We start from the raw sequence: 21,226 nt of genomic DNA, 5'->3' as shown, positions 1-21,226 counted from the left end.
CTACATATACTGGGCATATACCCCTGGCTACCTACTCTGGGCACATATACCCCTGGCTACCTACTCTGGGCACATATACCCCTGGCTACCTACTCTGGGCACATATACCCCTGGCTACCTACTCAGGGCACATATACCCCTGCCTACATATACTGGGCATATACCCCTGGCTACCTACTCTGGGCACATATACCCCTGGCTACCTACTCAGGGCACATATACCCCTGGCTACCTACTCTGGGCACATATACCCCTGGCTACCTACTCTGGGCACATCTTCCCCTGGCTACCTACTCTGGGCACATACCCCTGGCTACCTACTCTGGGCACATATACCCCTGCCTACATATACTGGGCATATACTCCTGGCTACCTACTCTGGGCACATATACCCCTGCCTACATATACTGGGCACATATAACCCTAACTACATATACTGGGTACATATACCCCTGGCTACATATACTGGGCATATATACCCCTGGCTACATATACTGGGCATATATACCCCTGGCTACATATACTGGGCACATATACCTCTGGCTACATATACTGGGGACACATACCCCTGCCTACATATACTGGGCACATATACCCCTGGCTACCTGTTCTGTGGACATCTCTACCCCTGGCTACCTGTTCTGGTGACATCTATACTGCTGGCCACCTATTCTGGGGACACCTATAGACCTGGGGCTACCTATTTTTGGGGAAGCACTGCTGTCAGATTGAGTGTATTTTGGGGAACTGCTGCCAGGTGAGAGGTGTCTACCATATTAAGGGGGCATTCTGCCTATTTATGTGAAATGCTGTCTATTTATGTGCCTCATGACTGCTGAATTTGTCTTGTTGGGGGCCTCATGGTTACTGAATTTGTCTTGTTGGGGGCCTCATGATTTGTTGGGGGCCTCAAGATCGCTAATTTTGTCTTGTTAGGGGCCTCATGATTGCTGAATTTGTCTTGTTAGGGGCCTCATGATTGCTGAATTTGTCTTGTTGGGGGCCTCAGGATTGCTAAATTTGTCTTGTTGGGGGCCTCATGATTGCTGAGTTGGTCATGTTGGGGGCCTCATGATTGCTGAGTTGGTCATGTTGGGGGCCTCATGATTGCTGAGTTGGTCATGTTGGGGGCCTCATGTTTACTCATGATTGCGGAATTTGTCTTGATGGGGGGGCTCATGATTGCTGAATTTGTCTTGGAACATGCTGGAAGGTACATACTGAGGGAGGGTGGGTGAGCGTGAGCCTGCTAACCTCCATGTACATTTGAAGGGGCGTGACCAAATGTGGAGCACCCATAATCACGCTCACATTTGGTCACGACCCTTCACCTTAGGGGGCGCATTAATAGTCTTTGTCCCCGGGCGCTGAAAACCCTAGCTACGCCTCTGTCCCCTCAGTATACAGCACAGATCAAATGCCAAAGCCAAACTGATAAATGGTGAGTAAGACAGTCTTGTGAATACAAGATGTAGTTATTCAAGCCCATCCACAAGTGTTAAACACGTATATGCTTGATAAGTAGAAAGCATTGCAGACAGCACATGGCAAACAGTGCCTGCGTCTGGCTGGCGGGGGGGCACCTCAAATCCCCCTCCACCGCAGGATTCCCCCTCTCCTCCCTCCCTTCCCCGAGAGATCGGAGGCTGCACAGGAACGGATCTGTCCTGTGCAGCCTCTAACAGGCTCGTGCCTGTCATGTGACAGCGATCCCCGGCCGCTGATTGGCCGGGGATCGCTGATCTGGTACAACGCTGCTACTGTTAGCAGCGTTGTACAAATGTAAACAAAGCGGATTATTTCCGCTTGTGTTTACACTTAGCCTGCGAGCCGCGATCGGCGGCCCGCAGGCTATTCACGGAGCCCCCCGCCGTGTATTGACAGGAAGCAGCCGCTCGCGCGAGCCGCTGCTTCCTGATTAATTAGCCTGCAGCCGGCGACGCATATCTGCGTCGCTGGTCCTGCAGCTGCCACTTTGCCGACGCGCGTTATGAATGCGCAGTCGGCAAGTGGTTAAAGGGGAATTGAAGTGAGAAGAATATGGAGGCTGCCATATTTATTTCCTTTTAAACAATACCAGTTGTCTGGCTGCCCTGCTGATCTATTTGGCTGCTGAAGTGTCTAAATCACACCAGAAACAAGCATGCAGCTAATCTTGTCAGATCTGACAATAATGTCAGAAACACCTGATCTGCTGCATGCTTGTTCAGGGGCTACGGCTAAAAGTATTAGAGGCATAGAATCAGCAAGACAGCCAGGCAATGTGCATTGTTAAAAAGGAAATAAATATATCAGCCTCCATATCCCTCTTGCTTCAGTTGCCCTTTAATCAGTGAGCTTAAGTGTAGCCATTGCCATCAGCGGTGCTGCTGTTGCTGTGTGATTAGTTGCCAAAATGTTCAATCCAGCAGCTCAATGCTCACAAAGCAGAAAGCATATAGTGAGTAGCTTCAACAAGTAAATAGCCAGCAAGTTCAAGTGAACAGTCCTGCTGCATGACAGATTATCAAAATGCAGCATATCACTGTGGTGAAGTCAGCACAAAGCTGGATCGACTGTCAGCAGAACTTTAGCAAAAGCATATAATATCAGCATCTTTGCCCACTGGGCTGTTACAAATCTGCTGCGCTGATAAAGTGGAACTGATGAATGGCGGCTAGTTGCTGGCGTGCTGAGGGATGGGGATGGCGGTAGAGAGAAACGACTAGGCCGGGTCCGCACAGAGGGAAGGAATAGAGGCCGGGGCGCAGCACACGCACCCTCGACCGGTTTCGCCAGACTTCCGGCTTCCTCTAATAATTGGTAAAAAAAAAAAAAGCAAACTAGGATGCAAACATTTGCCCAACAGCAGGAAGGCGCTGGTGAAGTCAATTCTTTGGTTGGAATAAGGCATATTATTGCTGCTGCTGTTAGTTTGCTAAAAATCTGCATCTGGAAGTTGCTTCTGCCTTGGGTGCTTTGGGTTTTTTTTTTTTTGAGTGCCGGTGATTTTTAAAAATGCCCTGTGCAATGAATCCTTATGGGATAGTTCATATCAGCACGTTTCGTCCGCTTTGTACTTAGTAAAGCACTGCATGTACCATTTTCAGGGTGATTTCCCTACAATGGAAGGGATAGGAAATACAAAAAACGCTATAGCTCACAAATTGTCCAGCAACTATTCGGCGATTGCGCTAGCAAAGTCTGGTGCACTTTGCATAAAGTTTAATGGCGCTGCTTTGCGTGCGGGACTTTGCAAGCGATCTAAACTTATCTAAACTTATCATGCCTAAACTTATCACACCTACACTTATCACACCTAAACTTATCACGCCTAAACTGGCTTTTCACCAGCGTGGTGCAATGGTTATCATGCCTAAAGTCTCTAACTGGGTTAGCACCGCTTTGTGAATCGAGCCCATTGTATTTATTCATTTCCGGGGGTAAAAGAGTTCACTTCCTGACTGACATCAGGAAGTGAAAAAAAACGTACGAACCGCTCTGTACAAAATTGTAGCATGCAGTGGAGCGCCGGAGGGTGGAGAAAAAATGCACCAAAAAACAGAAAATCGCTGTCGTCAGCAATTTCGATTTTAGATGTGAACAAAGCTTAACTTACTCAACTATTTACTGACTCGCTAACTTTATTCAAATGTATAAAGCTTGAATAGCACACGGTTTCCTGTGTATCAGTAAATGGAATGAAGGTCTAAGGAGCCCTTTGCAAATCGCAGCTCTTTCACATCATGTAGCTTTTTTCCATATACTGAATGCAAATCACATACGACTGGCATACCATGCTTTTTTACGTAGGGGATACTGTATTTTCCCCCATTAAAAAAAGGCAGATTATTTAAAAATCCAAAATATCTTATGCAAAATGCATACAAATACACAGAAGAAAGATGAAGAAAAATGCAGGAACAGGCATGGAAAAAAACTCACCCAGACACCCAGACAAGTGTCCTTCCAGCCTAACAGATTTGTTCTGAATGAGAAACACCCATATTTGTATTAAAATAAAATGTTTATAAGAATTAAAAATAATTTGTTTCAGTGCATGCATATAGATCCCTAGACAAATGGGCAGTAATCTATTCCCCCATGTTTGTTGCTTTTGCATACTGTGAGCATTTCTAAGTTTACTGCGGGGCGCGATACTCATATCTCAGTTCACTATACTATTAAACAATAAATGGCACATTAATCATACGTGTTACTGTTCTTTACATGTCTTCCTTTTTGTTTGATTTGTGATCGGTTTACGTGATTTGCTTACTAAAAATGAAATTAATAGGACTTCTGTAAAGAGCAGTACAACCATGGATGGAAAGTACTAAAATTCTGTATACAGTATTTCCCATTTCCCATAATACCTATTTGGGCTAAGCACAAACATTCAGTGCGTTATGGTTTATAATGTACATATGAATAGTGTATTGTAGAAAGCCACACCAATGTTGCTATGGTAACAGTTGTAGCCAATCTATAATCATTATCTAGGATGCAAGTTAAGACCTGCCACAAAAATAAAACTCACAGTTACATCAAGCAACCATCAAGCAACCCATTTTAAATCTCATTAAAGAGAACCCGAGGTGTGTTTAAAGAATGTTATCTGCATACAGAGGCTGGATCTGCCTATACAGCCCAGCCTCTGTTGCTATCCCAAACCCCACTAAGGTCCCCCTGCACTCTGCAATCCCTCATAAATCACAGCCACGCTGTGAGGCTGTGTTTACATCTGTAGTGTCAGTCTAAGCTGCTCCCCCACCTCCTGCATAGCTCAGGTCCCTGCCCCCGTCCCTTCCCTACAATCAGCAGGGAGGGAAGGGATGCAGGCGGGGACTGGAGTTCTGCAGGAGGCGGGGAGAGCAGCAGACTGACACTATAGAAATAAACACAGCCAGCTCTGACAAGCTGTTTGTCAGCAGCGTGGCTGTGATTTATGAGGGATTGCAGAGTGCAGGGGGACCTTAGGGGGGTTTGGGATAGCAACAGAGGCTGGCCTGTATAGGCAGATCCAGCCTCTGTATGCAGATAATATTCTTCAAAACCACCTCGGGTTCTCTTTAAAAGTAACATGAAGGAAGCATAAAACAAACTAAAAAGTAATCAAAAAAGCTTTAAATGAGTGATGTAAGCATTAAAACAATACTCTAGTCTTTTAAAATGTGTTTGAAATCATAAAAGCAGTTTCTTGTCGATCCCCCAGTAATGCAACAGTACAGTATTAATGCATACATACAGAAAGCCACACCAATTCTTTATCATAAGTGGAGAGATGCTATGGATCAGTTAGCATCCTTTTGTATAATCAGAAAGCAGAACTAACTATGAACAAAACAGGGTAGGATGAATAGAAATTAGAGCCAGTCCAGTTTAAGACATCTTGATTCATTCTTTGTATATAAACAAGCAACAGTTTTAAGATACTTACAGCTGTCCTTCCTCTCAGCTCAGCTGCTGAAGCCTTGCAGGGACCTTTCCCAGACACATACTGAAGTCTGGAGGCAGAGGTTCTGTAATTCAAGTCTTGTCAGATTTTGGCTCTCACACAGGCTTGGTTTCTTCACGTTTCCTTCACTGTCTGTCTCACATAGCAATAACGGATGTTTATGTAGAGGTCCTCAACTTGCAAATTAAAAAAAGCAACATAGATTTAATGAAGAATGTAAAGTTTAGCCTGTTTCCTTTTAACCATGGCCAGGACCCAAAGCCCTTGCACGCTGGAATGTTAGTGACTACATAAACGACTGGAATGTACGTCTGATGGCGCACACTTGTAAAGTAGGGGCCATGTTAATACTCAAGTAAATGACAAGTAAATGAGACGGCTCAGAAGGACACCTTAGTCACTACTACTTCCTAGCAAGGCAGATCAGCTGTTATTAAGTTACATAATTTTACTTGACATTAAAACAAATCATTTTGCTCTATAGTTCAAAACCACTCAGTGAGGGGAAAGGAATGCAGGCTGTGAAGGGGGCCGCTATTTCCTGTCGCATAATAACGCAACACAAATCAAAATAATAGGTAGAATCCTACAGTCTATAATTGCATTTTTGTCTTTTAAGCAACCATAAACAAAAATCCAACTATATATTTATATTTGTATATAAATAAAAACAAATGCATAGAGATCACCTTCTACAGATATTGTAAGGAAAGCCAGGAAAAGGAAAGCATAAGGGCTCAAATCCACTAGCAGCCTTTTCTAAGCGCTAGTGATGCGAAAAAGCTCTTGCTAATGCAATGCTATGGGAGATTTTTATATAATCACATTGCCCAAGTGGGATCACACCCAGAGCATTACAATAGCAAGAGTTTTCAAATCACAAAGTGCTCAGAAAATCGCTCCTTGTGGGTTCCAGGCCTCAGTTAGATTTTGAATTAGATTTTCTAGAGTATGTTGGAAAAAGCACGGTCTCATATCTGTTATGGGAACTGCTTCAATCTATGTAGTTTTTTTGTACTAATTTAGAGATGTATTGAAATTCTGCTGTCAATAAAGTCATAGCAAGTGAAATGAAGGACTCCGCTGGCACACAAAGGAAGCTCTGGGCCACACTCACACTAGAACTGAAAGCATGTAGTTTAGCAGAACAAAATTCTGGTGCCTGTACAGAATATACCAATCTGAGCCCCATCAGTATACCAATTTGAGCCCCATCATTATACCAATCTGAGCCCCATCATTATACCAATCTGAGCCCCATCATGCTACTATTGATTTGCAATAGACAAATGGGAATCGTCCCTCCTGAGGGATTATTCCCAATAGTTTGCTTGACCATTGAAAATCCTCCTATCATTAGGTGACAGGGATGGCAGCAAGTGCAGGGTGCAAATCGGGCAGCCTAACGGCCGTTTCGCACCACGGTGCTTCTTCTGAGACTACCCAATTTGCACCCTGAACCCACTGCCATCCATGTCACCTAATGGTAGGACTGTTTTGTTCTCCATAAACTGCGTATTGCACATATGCTTCTAAACCAGTCCATTATGGAATAAATGCTATCTATACACTGCAGTGCCAGACTTACTCCTCTATTCTGACCAAATGGACAATTGTTGTTTTTTCATGAGCACGCAATGTGGAACCATTGGGTGAGCCTAGCTTAAACATTCCTAGTCTGGGTTTGCTTGTCAACTTTATTATTACGTAGTGCCAGCCACTCGTCTCTTCTTACTTGTTACTTTGTGCAATGAAAATCCTCCCTGGTGCTCACTGCTCAGAGAGGATTCCCATTTGTCTTTTGCAAGCCTATTGGAGCCTGATGCTTCAGATGTGGCTCTGGGATCTGTATACCAGCACTTCCAGGGTGCACAGACCCAAATGGACAGTGGCAGCAGAGGTAAGTGGCAACTAGGGATGATCAATGAGATGCAAATTATTCCGAGTTGATGCAAATTTTTATGCAAATATATGCAGTTTGAAAATGGACCAATCAATTTAAACCCAGGTTTAAATTGATTGGACCTTTTTCAAGCTGCATATATTTGCATAAATATTTGCATTAACTCGGAAGAATTTGCATCTTTGATCATCCCTAGTTGCAACAGGTATATCTAGCAGGTGGCAACAGAAACTGAAAATCAGATGAAAAACTGATGCCCAAAGTAACAAACTGATCAGGAAAGGAAAATGAATCCGTTTTTACAGGATCAGTATTTCATCCATTACATTGTACAGAATTATGTCCACAATATAAAGCAAACCAAAGCACATCAGCAAGTCTACTACCTTCTGGATGTGTATTTTTTTTACATTTGAGAGTACTGCTACAGTTTAAAGCCTCATAGACACACTAGAAGGATCCTGACCCAGGCAGTTGTTTGGTGCCCCATTGGCTGGTAAACTAGCATGTGTACGTCTTGTAGTGATCCAGCATGCCGGCTCTTTAAACAACTCTGAGGAAAGCATTATAGCTACACTTTACTTTACTGTCAGAAGCCACTCACATGTATGCAGCCCGGTTATTGCTCCATCCCCCTAATGAACAGTACAAACTACTTGCCTGTTTCCCCACAGTTTTACCCTGGCTATCAAGCACAGTCGTGACAGACGACATTGACAGTACATGTGTACACACCCTTACTTACCCACACATGACAAAGTTAGCTCAAATTAAAGTAAGCAGCAACAAACTCTTCATGTGTATAGCTAAAATTCCAATGTCAAAACACTCAACCAAAGCCTAGACCAGGCATGGGAAAACTTGGCCCTCCAGCTGTTGAGGAACAACAAGTCCCACAATGCTTTGCAGGAGTCTGACAGCCACAGTCATGACTCATAAAGGCTAATGCATTGTGGGATTTGCAGCTCCTTAACAGCTTGAGGGCCAAGTTTGCCCATGCCTGGCCTAGACACAGTGACTCGCTGACTATGCAAATATCTTTCCATTTGAGGAAAATGTTTTTAATAGATGTATCAACCTTCCCTGCATTGCTGCCCCCCCCCCCCTCCCTCCTTCAGCCTTGTACTGCAAGGCCATCTATTTGGCTCAAGTACCAGGGAGCTCTACTAAGAATGAGATTGCTGATGCCAATACCTTCACGCAAGTACACTACCCTGGCATCAAAATCAGATATATAGATATGTATGGAGTATGGTTAGCACATTAGATGTTATGGGTCAAAACCCACATCGGATGAAGGCTTTTGACCAATAGCAATCGTTGGCCTTGGGGTCCCTCTTGTTCCCTGTCCCCAGCCCTCTAAGTACTCCACTGGATCCCTTCGTCGAATACTTTTCTGGACATTCCCCTGAGCAGCGTGGAGTGATTCATAATTGCACAGACATGAGTTCTGAACTGCACGTGCACAAGTAAGCACTTATCCAGAACCGCTTTCTTTCACTGTGCATGTGCGGTTCAGAGCTCGCGCATGTGCATTTCAGAATCACTTGCACTGCTTGATGGAACTTCTAGAAGGCTCGGTAGAGAAGAAGACTGGGCACAGGAAACAGGAAGGACCCCAAAGACAAGGAGCAGCATCAGGAGACCTGGGAGGAGGTAATCTAGCCCACCATGGGCTTCAGTCAGTACTTTTTCCCTGATTGAGTGGTACAGGGTTTTCTTTTACTAAAGCATGCAAAAAATGGCAAATGGCCATTAACAGTTCTTTTCTGGTGCTTTTGACTGAAAATTCTATTGCTGCACTTTAGAAGCAGTTATCTTAGAAAGCATAGGTCACATAGATGAATAGTGCTACATATTTCAAATGTATTAAAAAAAGTTATCCCTCCCTGGCGTTATGATTATTTCCAGATTTAGAGTCTAAAAGTCATGCAATTTATTTTTTCACAAGTTTTTAGACCCTACAAAAAAACAAAAGAAAAAACATACCACAGAGAGATCTGCAGCAGCTGCTGCATATAACTCAGGCACGTGATCTGAGCTGCGGATTTCCGTCCTGAGCCTGACTCGGGATTACTGCTAAGGAGGTTAAAGGGAACACAAGGTGAAAATATACTGATGAGATAAACAATTGTATTTATCCTCCTACTCCTAAAAATCACTTTGTAGACAACCCATTGCTTTATTTTATATTTAAATATTTACAAATTAGATTGAATGTTTAGTTGTACCTGCTCAGTGGCAGCCTATTAAGTGTCCCTAAATGAAAACACATGAAGTATTGACCTTTTCCTATCCCCCTCTGCTCTCAGAAGTTGTATTCTGCCAGGAAAACCTTTATGGCTGTAATTTGCTCATCGGTGATGTTTACTAAATTCCTGACAAGATACCGACAAGACAGAAGCTGTCACTTTCATGCCTAGAAATTAACTCTTTCAGGCAGCAAAATAAAACAGCCTGGTTATTTATATGTTTTGCATTATACATACATGTTTATCTCATCGTGTCACGTCGACTCGAGTACACTTTAAAGCACAGAAAATAGCAGGGTCATGTGAAAATGCAAGCAAGACACAGTGGGCATGCACTGCAATAAGAGTAGAATGACCAACAGTGCTCATGCACAACATACATAATGCAATGTGGAATCCTGCACAAATACATAAGTATCCCTTTGCATTGAGGAGAAGAAAGCTAGATTTGCTATGCATGTAGATAATAACATACGGCTGTTATACCCTGGTCTCTGTGGGGAATGGAAGGTCGGCACCTGTTACAGAATATAAAAAGAGAATGGCAGGAACAGAATGTAATTCTTGTTGCCATGTTGGCAGGCATGAGCATCAACAGAGTGGCAGGAGCAGAGTCATCGCCCCTAGAAAGAACCCGATCTCCACACACTCAGACATACAATACATTTTCTCCTAACATTAATATGGCTGTCTGCAGTATTAGATAATTTCCCATGACTGCTTTCAAGATAAATAAAGATCAAGTGAAGAGCTCTAATTAGTTCATGAACATTGGAGAATTCTTAAGGCCACGGAAGGGTAGAAGGACACAGAAGTCACACAGAGGAAAATCAAGTCTTCACTTTGAGATCTATTTTTAGAGGCCTATTTTGTTAATGAAAATATTTTCATTTTTCTACTTACTAAACTGTTTCCATGCATTTGGTGTACCAAAATACTGTATGTGTATAAATAATTATGAACAAACAGGAACATTTATATTTTATATTTAAATGTAAATTCATGAGACAGTAAAAAAAAAACTGTTCACTATTTGTTAATATAAATATACACAATAAATGCAGTATGCAAGACGCAGTAATGGTAATGCTTATATTTTGTGATATTTATTACGTATTCAGGATCAGGAATACTATATTTGGCAAATGAAAAAGCTAAAATATAATGTTAGTCATCACCTCCACATTAATAACCCGGTAACTCAATGCGGAGCACACAGACCCTCACTACTACCAGTCAGTACTACTGTAATGGAACAGCAGCATGGTTATCATGCTGTATGTAATTTGTGGTAAGCTCTAAACCCCACATATGGCAATGGTCCCACATGGGCTTAGTCATGTGACTTCCTGAACATATGAAATAAGACTTAGCCAACCACTTACATATGATACAGGTAAACCTCCTTTCAGGCTATGTACCCAGTATACATGCTGCAAAAAATTGTTTTTGATTGCAATTTTTTTTTATCTTGGGGGTTACTGTATGCATTTTACTCTGCATTAAAATGAACAAAAATTCCATATCTGCTGCTATGCAGCCTATCACTTAGTGCCTTGCAGTGTTTGAAGCCACTAGTCGATTGGCTGCACAGCAGTTACACTGAAGAGAAGGTAAAGAGGACCTATCCTACCACTGGAACAAGGTACAGTATGAAGCTCCGCTGCCACGCTACTCTGCAAGACCTGGGGGTGGGTGGGGAGAGATTTTGTACCAGATTTTGCTGGGTGGGTGGAGCAGGGATAGTTAAGTCATAACCCTGCCATTTATATTTTCATAATAATTAGCATAATTCCATATAAGTATGGTGGCATAATAGATAACACACTTGCCTTGCAGTGCTGGGTTCCAGGTTAGAATCCCAGCCAAGTCAATATTTTGTATGCTCTTCCCATGTATGCTTGGGTTTCCTCTGGCCCCTCCTGTTTCCTACCACACCCCAAAAACATACAGAATGTAAATTAGCTTGCCCCTGTCATACAATGTAAGTCTATGGGCCACATAATTGCTTTGGTGTGTGTGATTCACAATATGATTTAAGGCGCATTTTAAAAACCCAAAGGAAAAGGGGAAGAAACAAGAGGTGGGGGAATACATAAGGTTTATTTCCAGGGTTGTTGTGTGTTAGGAGTATATTACAAAAGGAGCAAAGCAAATCCAGAGGCTGGAAATGTAATAGCCTACATTAAATTATATGTTAGTCTGTGTGCTATAACTGTATGCTTGAAGGTATGGGGAGATGTAGGTATTTTGGAAGGGAATTCCAGAGGAGAGGAAAAGCTCATGAGAAGTCCTATATAAGTGAGTGGGAGGAGTTGATTCTAGTAGAAGATAACATAAGACCATGTGCAGAGTGGAGGTTGTGGTTGGAATAGTATATGGAAACTAGAGAGGGGCTACATGAGGGGAAAATAGTGTGGAAATGTTAAAGGTGGGTACACACATCAGATAAGTCTTTGGAAAATGAAAGATCACAGACCAATTTTACCCCCTTCCATGTAGTATGAGAGCATATACCTACACAGTCTATTCTATGGAGCTGAACTCCCCATCAGATAAAAATCTTTGCAAGATGCTGCACACAAAGATGCTGTATACATGCAACAGATCAGTATCTGCAAAAGATCAGTTCCTGCAAAATGCATTTATAGTCTATGATATCTGCAGATCTCATACACACCTTGTTTAACAGACATTCAGCCACAGGTACCTATCCTCCCCGCTGACAGCACCCACAGGGCCTCTGACTCACCACTGCCAGAAGCAGTGTTGCACTAAAAGACAGTACTTTCAGTGGCAGGAGGGACAGTTGTCTCCAAAAAAAACACTCTGGGCTCGATTCACAAAGCGGTGCTAACCCAGTTAGAGACTTTAGGGGCCTGATTCACAAAGCGGTGCTAACAGTTAGCACCCTGGTGAAAAGCCCTTTATCATGCCTAAACTCAGTTTAGGCATGATAAGTTTAGGTGTGATTATTTTAGGTGTGATAAGTTTAGGCATGATAAGTTTAGGTGTGATAAGTTTAGGTGTGATAAGTTTAAGCGCCAACTGCGTTAGAACCGCAGTGCACAGCTAATCAAAAGTTTTACGCTAGCAAAGACTGGTGCACTTTGTATAAAGTTTAATGGCGCTGCTTTGCGTGCGGGACTTTGCAAGCGATCTAAACTTATCTAAACTTAGCATGCCTAAACTTATCACACCTAAACTTATCATGCCTAAACTTATCACACCTAAACTGGCTTTTCACCAGAGTGGTGCAATGGTTATCATGCCTAAAGTCTCTAACTGGGTTAGCACCGCTTTGTGAATCGAGCCCAAGGCGTGATAACCATTGCACCCCGCTGGTGAAAAGCCAGTTTAGGCGTGATAAGTTTAGGCATGATAAGTTTAGGCGTGATAAGTTTAGATAAGTTTAGATCGCGCGCAAAGTCCCGCACGCAAAGCAGCACCATTAAACTCTATGCGAAGTGCACCAGACTTTGCTAGCGCAAAACTTTTGATCAGCTGTGCACTGCGGTGCTAATCCAGTTGGTGCTTAAACTTATCCCGCCTAAACTTATCACACCTAAACTTATCACGCCTAAACTGAGTGTAGGCGTGATAAAGGGCTTTTCACCAGCGTGATAACTGTTAGCACCGCTTTGTGAATCAGGCCCACTGTATTGCAATTAATTAGACACCTGGCACGAACTGGCAATGTACGCAATAGAGGTGCTGGCTTGCCCTGCAGCCAGCGTTATATCCGAACGTTGTTTCAGTGCGGCCGGAGGCATCGTTACAGATAGGCGTATCCGCCGACTTCGCAACACCCCCCCACCAAGCAGCACCATGAACATCTGTGCTGGGTTAGCGTACCATTTTCAGGAATATCTAATTTCTATTACATTTATAACTGCATGGCGACGAAATGCATTGCTTTACGCATGCATTTTGCCCTCATGCAAGGCCTGGGTTGTGTCTCAAAGCGTGGCTTTGCTCTTCTGTACCTCCTCTTCCATCCTGTGTGCTGGGTTAGCGTTGCCGGTCCCATTTTCAGGAATATCTCATTTCTATTACATTTATCACTGCATGGCGACAAAATGCATTGCTTTACGCATGCATTTTGTCCTCATGCCAGGCCTGAGTTGTGTCTCAAAGCGTGGCCTTCTCCTCCTGTACCTCCTCTTCCATCCTGTGTGCTAGATTAGCGTTGCCATTTTTAGGAATATCTCATTTCTATTACATTTATAACTGCATGGTGACGAAATGCATTGCTTTATGCATGCATTTTGCCCTCATGCCAGGCCTGGGTTGTGTCTCAAAGCGTGGCCTTGCTCTCCTGTACCCCCTCTTCCATCCTGTGTGCTGGGTTAGCGGTGCCGGTCCCATTTTCAGGAATATCTCATTTCTATTACATTTATCACTGCATGGCGACAAAATGCATTGCTTTACGCATGCATTTTGTTCTCAGGCAAGGCCTGGGTTGTGTCTCAAAGCGTGGCCTTGCTCTCCTGTACCTCCTCTTCCATCCTGTATGCTGGGTTAGCGTTGCTGGTCCCAGGGCAGTTTCTAGGCTAAATTTCACCCAGGGCGAGGGTGTAACCCCCCCCCCCCCCCCCACCGTGGAGCCAGGTATAGGTGCCACCAGTATGTGTTAATTAGCAAGGTGCCTGCAGTATAGGTTAGATAGGTAGATGCCCCCAGTATAGGTTAGATAGGTAGATGCCCCCAGTATAGGTTAGATAGGTAGGTGACTGCTGCAAAGGTTAGGTAGGTAAGTGACTGCAGTATAGGTTAGATAGGTAGGTGACTGCAGTATAAGTTAGATAGGTAGGGGACTGCAGTATAGTTTAGGTAGGTAAGTGACTGCAGTATAGGTTAGATAGGTAGGTGACTGCAGTATAGGATAAGTAGGTAAGTGACTGCTGTATAGGTTAGATAGGTAGGTGCCAGTATAGGTTAGATAGGTAGGTGACTGCAGTATAGGTTATGTAGGTAAGTGAGTGCTGTACAGGTTAGATAGGTAGGTGACTGCAGTACAGCTTAGATAGGTAGGAGCCAGTATAGGTTAGGTAGGTGACTGCAGTATAGGTTAGGTAGGTAAGTGATTGCAGTATAGTTTAGATAAGTAGGTGCCTGCTGTATAGGTTAGGTAGGTAGGTAGGTAGGTAGGTAGGTGCTGCAGTATAGATTAGGTAGGTAGGTGCTGCAGTATAGGTTAGGTAGGTAGGTAGGTGCTGCAGTATAGGTTAGGTAGGTAGGTGCTGCAGTATAGATTAAGTAGGTAGGTAGGTGCTGCAGTATAGATTAGGTAGGTAGGTGCTGCAGGATAGATTCGGTACGTAGGTAGGTGCTGCAGTATATATTAGGTAGGTAGGTGCTGCATTATTGGTTAGGTAGGTGCTGCAGTATAGATTAGGTAGGTGCTGCAGTATAGATTAAGTAGGTAGGTAGGTGCTGCAGTATAGATTAGGTAGGTAGGTGCCTGCAGTATAGATTAGGTAGGTAGGTAGGTGCTTCAGTATAGATTAGATAGGTAGGTGCCTGCAGTATAGGTTAGGTAGGTAGGTAGGTGCTGCAGTATAGATTATATAGGTAGGTGCCTGCAGTATAGATTAGGTAGGTAGGTGCTGCAGTATAGATTAGGTAGGTAGGTAGGTGCTGCAGTATAGACTAGGTAGGTAGGTAGGTGCTGCAGTATAGATTAGGTAGGTAGGTAGGTGCTGCAGTATAGATTAGGTAGGTGCTGCAGTATAGATTAGGTAGGTAGGTAGGTGCTGCAGTATAGATTAGGTAGGTAGGTGCTGCAGTATAGGTTAGGTAGGTAGGTAGGCGCTGCAGTATAGATTAGGTAGGTAGGTAGGTAGGTAGGTGCTGCAGTATAGATTAGGTAGGTAGGTGCTGCAGTATAGATTAGGTAGGTAGCCTTTCTTCAGCAGAATAGCCAATCTCACGCTGCTTCAATGTACTTCCTTTCCCGGCATCTGTCTCAGTAAAAGCGCCCCCTGTGTTGACATGCGGAACATCATCACAGGGGGCGCTGTTACTGAGACCGATGCAGGGAAAGGAAGTACATTGAAGCAGCGTGGGATCGGCTGAACGAAGGAGAGTTATTATTATACCTGCTCCCACCACCTCTGCGCCCAGCTCCTGCCACAATAATCCAGCGCCCTGGGCGATTGCACGTATCGCACGCCCATAGAAACGGTGCTGGTCCCATTGGTACCTCGACAGCTTTTCAGGATCTCATTTGCCTCCCCCCCCCACACTATTTCCAAGCCATTTTTCAGAAGTTTCCCTCATTTTTTTTTTGTGTTTTTTTGGCCTGTAAAGCAGGAATATTCGGGTCCCTATTGACTTCCATTATGTTCAGTATTCGGCAGGAATATGCCGAATATCTGGACCATGTTCGGCCCGAATATCTGGATGTTCGATCAACACTAAAGAGCATCGCTCCTAATACCCATGGATGAGAAAGTGTCTTAACCTCTTAAAGGGAACCTAAACTGAGAGGGATATGGATGTTTCCTTTTAACAGTACAAGTTGCCTGGCAGTCCTGCTCATCTCTTTGGCTGCCGTAGTGGCTGTATCACAATCCTGAAACAAGCATCCAGCTAATCCAGTCTGACTTCAGTCGGAGCACCTGATCTGCATTCTTGTTCAAGTGCTGTGGCTGAAAGCATTAGAGACACAGAATCAGCAAGAGAGTCAGGCAACTAATATTAATTTAAAAGCAAAAATACATATCCTTCTCAGTTTTGGCTCGCGTTAAGGACCACAGCCTTGAACACCCCTGGTGACCAGGCCATTTTTTTTACAAATTAGGCCACTGCAGCTTTAAGGTTTCGCTGCAGCGCCGCACAACTCAGCACACAAGTGATCCCTCCCCCTCTTCTGCTTTTACCATTTACACTAGTGCTAGGATTCTTTTCTACCAGATGTGCGTGTCTAGACTGTCAAATATTTGCCTAATATTTTTAGGACTGTTCAACCTCAGTCAGATGGAATGGTGATCATTTTTGCACTGCAATCTTCTGTAATTCCAGAGAGTTTTAATAGGGTTTACTTGTGGAGCCTGACTAGCCTACACATGGATATTTTTTTTTCTCCTTAATTGTGTACTTAGCTTTGCTGAGTGCTTGGGGTCATTATGCTGGAAGGTGAGCATTCTTCCTATTGACAATACTCCAGCAGAGGGAAGCAAAGCTTCTTTAAGAATTTTACAGCATTTCTCCTTCTATCCCAAAAGTGAATCAGTCCCTATTGCAAATATCGCCACAACAGTCTCCATTATCTACTGTGGATTTGATGTTCTTTGGATGGCGAGTGCACTGAGTGCACTTGGCCTTCTGCTACATACAGTGTCAGTATGTGTTAAGGCCAACATATACTTTTTCTTCTCATTGCATTAACACTTTTTATTTGGCCTCAGAATCTTCAAGACCATCCACAATTTTATTCCCGAGATCTTCCAACAGTACCTTGCCACCCACAATTGGTTGTTGCTCTTTTAAGCACTATAATGCTTTTTATATGTCAAAGTAATCAAAATAATTATCATCTCAGGTGAAAGCAATTTGGCTTGGTGTGCATTTTTTTGTTGATCTTTCATCACAGTCATTTTGTTTCTTACCCCCACTGAATGGTTGTTTATCTTTTATTTGACTGTGATAAGTTACATTGAGTAATCAGTTGTTAAAAATATTTTTGTGGGTCTTCATTTCAAGCTGCAAAGCAACAAAATGTGAATATCTTAAAGGGGGCAATTGTTTTCTATACTACTGTACGGAGTGTGACATGTTGAGTCCTATGGGAGAAAAGCGCTTTACAAATGTTATTGCATTGCATTGTATGTGGTGGGTTTAGCTGGCTAAAGAATTAAAAGGGACAGAATAATTAATTTCTGAAGTTACCCAAGGCTACCTCCAGCCTCCCGTAGTCCATGAAGTCCCTAAGTTCTCCTGCCAGCAGCTCCGTCAACTGCGGGACCCGGTCTAGAGTCCTGCGCAACTGTGCATGTAGGGCCCGGCCGTCCACCTTTCTAGATTATGCTACTGTTGCCAGGAGCATTCTGCACATGCGCAGTTCTCAAAAGTGAACTGTGTATGGGCAGAATGTTCCTGATGACGGTAGTGCGATCGAATGCGCAGTTGTGCACGACTTCTAACCAGGACCCTGAGGGGCTTTACAGACTACGGAGGCCAGAGGAAGACTAGGAGGGGGGGGGGGGGTCGACAGTATATAGGAAGCTCCTAAACTACAGTGGTTTGCAAAAGTATTCGGCCCCCTTGAGATTTTCCACATTTTGTCATATTACTGCCACAAACATGAATCAATTTTATTGGAATTCCACGGAAGACCACATGGTGTACACTTGAGAAGTGGAATGAAAATCATACATAATTTTAATTTTTTTTTTACCAATAAATAACTGCAAAGTGGGGTGTGCATAATTATTCAGCCCCCTTTAGTCTGAGTGCAGTCAGTTGCCCATAGACATTGCCTGATGAGGGCTAATGGCTAAATAGAGTACACCTGTGTGTAATCTAATGTCAGTACAAATACAGCTGCTCTGTGACGGCCTCAGGGGTTTTCTAAGAGAATATTGGGAGCAACACCATGAAGTTTTTGACCCTGCATATTTAGGCATGCGAAAGCAAATGCATATTTGCATGAGCAATGTCTCGTGATTAGCCAATAGGCCAAATTTGCAAAACCAGATTTGTCAGGTTCACTTGGTTGATGCACACATTTTCTCTCTGGTGTAATTAGCATTGCATTTTCTATCCTTTGGAGGCAAGTGGTGAATGGCTTGTTTTAGGAGGTGAGAGCCCTGGAGCAGGCTGTTTGCGCCTGTCCTCCCCTTATGTGTCGCGCCCAGGTCATGCGCATGTAGCAGAACGCAATGGACGTTAAGGTAAGTGCCTGTTTTTAATCTTGGGAGGTGTGTGTGGGCGGCTCTTCCCGGCGCTGGCCATGCTGGGGAGATCGCCTGCACCCCCAGCCTCCCCCTCCGGGGTACCGCTGTGTGGGTTCCAGGCGGTGAGAGAGCCTGGGACCCCCTCAGCCCCCCGGTTGTATGGGGGCAATGGGAAGCCTCCTCGTGGCGCCCCTGGATAGTGCTATGTAGCATGAACTAATTCCCGCAGGGCGATTGTTTTGCGGTTTTGGTTTTTGACCCTGCATATTTAGGCATGCGAAAGCAAATGCATATTTGCATGAGCAATGTCTCGTGATTCGCCAATAGGCCAAATTTGCAAAGCCAGATTTGTCAGGTTCACTTGGTTGATGCACACATTTCCTCTCTGGTGTAATTAGCAAAGAACACACAAGACAGGTCAGGGATAAACTTATTGAGAAATTTAAAGCAGGCTTAGGCTACAAAAAGATTTCCAAAGCCTTGAACATCCCACGGAGCACTGTTCAAGCGATCATTCAGAAATGGAAGTATGGCACAACTGTAAACCTACCAAGATAAGGCCGTCCACCTAAACTCACAGGCCGAACAAGGAGAGCGCTGATCAGAAATGCAGTCGAGGCCGAGCTGCAAAGAACTACAGCTCAGGTGGGGGAATCTGTCCATAAGACAACTATTAGTCGTGTACTGCAAAAAGTTGGCCTTTATGGAAGAGTGCTATCTCACTACCGAATTAGGAGTACTGGTAATAAATAATCTGTTACACAATTCCCATAGGGCTAGACCAATAAGTACAAAATTTGATCACCGATTGGGACCCGTCTCATGTGCGTGACGCGGTCTCACTAGAACACACGAGCGATTTACTGTTTGTGAAAATGAGGATATCGGGATCTAATAGTATGGTCTGTATAGTGTTGGCAGAAGACAGGAGATGAGGGTCTTTGCTGATCCCCCCCACTGAAAGGTACAAACAGTGGGGTGTAGCTATCTCACCCCCGGTCTAATCACTGAAGACCTGTGAATTGATCCTATTTACCTCAAAATGATAATTACACAATTAGTATGTAGCGGCAGAACTGAGTGTGCGTCGCCCTGATTCCAGGGCATGAATATCTCGCATACACCTCTATGTGGAGTCGACCGCATGAAAGAAAACCCCATAGGGGTCACGAGAGAGATGGTACCCCTTCACGGAAGGGAACTGGGGTGTATGGTATACAGTGAGTGATATGGGGCCTAAATATACAGTGCTCTCAACAATTGTTTCACCCTTCAAGCAGGGCGTCATCAGGAGAAAATAGTGCACAACATAAATACAGTAAAGGCAATCCCCACACCAAGTGTCAAAATGTCCCCCAGCAACAGCCCAAGTCAGAGCTGCCCGAGTGTTCAACTACCTGAGTTTAAATAGCTGTCTGCATCATCCGCCCCCATAACCAGCTCCGCCCCTTGTGGTATGGCTGATACAGGTTACCTGTGAGTGGGTGAAATCCTATCCCCATGGGTAGCCAGCCTTGTCTGCCCCCTCATCTGTATATGCGAACGGCAGCACTTAATCTCCCTGCCGCTCGTCCGACCTCCTTACGGCCGCTGACGTCACATCCTGTGACGTCAGTTCCGCCTTGTTGCTAAGCGTCCCTGGCGACCCATACGCAGCCATGGACGGGAGTGCGTGATGAGCAAAGACGCACTCCTCGCTCACACTAGCGTCGTATCACCATGGCAACCCCGCTAGATGGTCTAGCGGAATGGTTTAGCATCATAGATCGCAAGTTCGCAACATATACTCACATACGCCTACTGGGCCACGTAGGATCCATGTAATGATCGTGCTCCCAATGAGCCCCTTGTATACATATCCCTGCCAATAGTTTGGTCCCATTAGCACACATAAGAGGGGGCAATTTCTGAGGGACACACTGCTGATGCATTGAACATCACTATACATGGTCATGTCACCTGGGGGCCCCTTTTATAGCACAAATGTGTGAAGGGGGGAATTCTGAGGGACACAATCTTGATGCATAAAACATCGTTGTTCATCTGTCCATAGACATATGTATGGTGGAACTGGAGGGAAGGAGGGGGGAGGGGAGGGGCCAGGAATAGGGATGGAGGATGGGACCAGCTCTCGGAAGGGAACCAGAGTATAGAGGTGTTGTGGCAATCTGAACACATCAAACACGGTACTAAAAAAGGGAGAGTATGAGGAATGGTACAGTTTGTCCTTATAAAAAGCTTTTTACTGAAAAATCCTCATTAAGCCCCTTTGGGGCCAGAGTATCTAAACGAAAAATCCATGCTACTTCTAGCTGAAGCAGTTTTTTATCAAGGTCACCCCTCCGGGTTCCACATTTCCACTGCTGCAGACCCCAAAACGATATAGCAAACGGGTCAGCAGGATGTTGTGAATTCATATGTCTCGAAATGGGAGTATCCCTTTTATGTTTAATATCTCCCATGTGTTCGAGGATTCTGTCTTTCAAAGCTCTCGTGGTTTTACCCACATACAATAGATCACATCTGCACCCGGCCACGTATACTAGACCCTTAGTATTACAGTTAAAAAAGGATCTTATCGAGAAGCTTCTGTTTACAGTTTTGGAAATGAAATTTTTCACTGTGGGCATATGACTGCAGGCCTTACAGTGGCCGCATTTGAATGACCCGTTTGGCTTCGGGGGTAACCATGTGAGGTGAGTATTTCCCACTTTTTTCTCTGAATATGTGCTAT

General features: G+C 44.1%; 1 protein-coding gene across 3 annotated transcripts in view; it reads right to left on the bottom strand.

Annotated features, from left to right (window-relative positions):
• The window catches only part of FHL5 (four and a half LIM domains 5), a 99,915-nt gene extending 94,160 nt beyond the window's left edge, over positions 1 to 5,755 (bottom strand). Inside the window, exon 1 of one of the 3 annotated variants that reach the window (XM_068279406.1) lies at positions 5,420 to 5,755. The gene's annotated coding sequence lies outside the window, so the exon portion shown is untranslated. Of the gene's footprint in view, positions 1 to 3,924; positions 3,955 to 5,419 lie in introns of those variants that run through there. The other 2 variants (XM_068279409.1, XM_068279408.1) reach the window with 2 other exon arrangements.
• Between the last annotated feature and the right edge of the window lie 15,471 nt (positions 5,756 to 21,226).

This window comes from Hyperolius riggenbachi, chromosome 4 (assembly GCF_040937935.1).
Source record: "Hyperolius riggenbachi isolate aHypRig1 chromosome 4, aHypRig1.pri, whole genome shotgun sequence".
Taxonomy (NCBI): Eukaryota; Metazoa; Chordata; class Amphibia; order Anura; family Hyperoliidae; genus Hyperolius; species Hyperolius riggenbachi.
The sequence above is the reverse complement of the archived record's forward strand: the minus strand, read 5'-3'. Positions and strand labels throughout refer to the sequence as shown.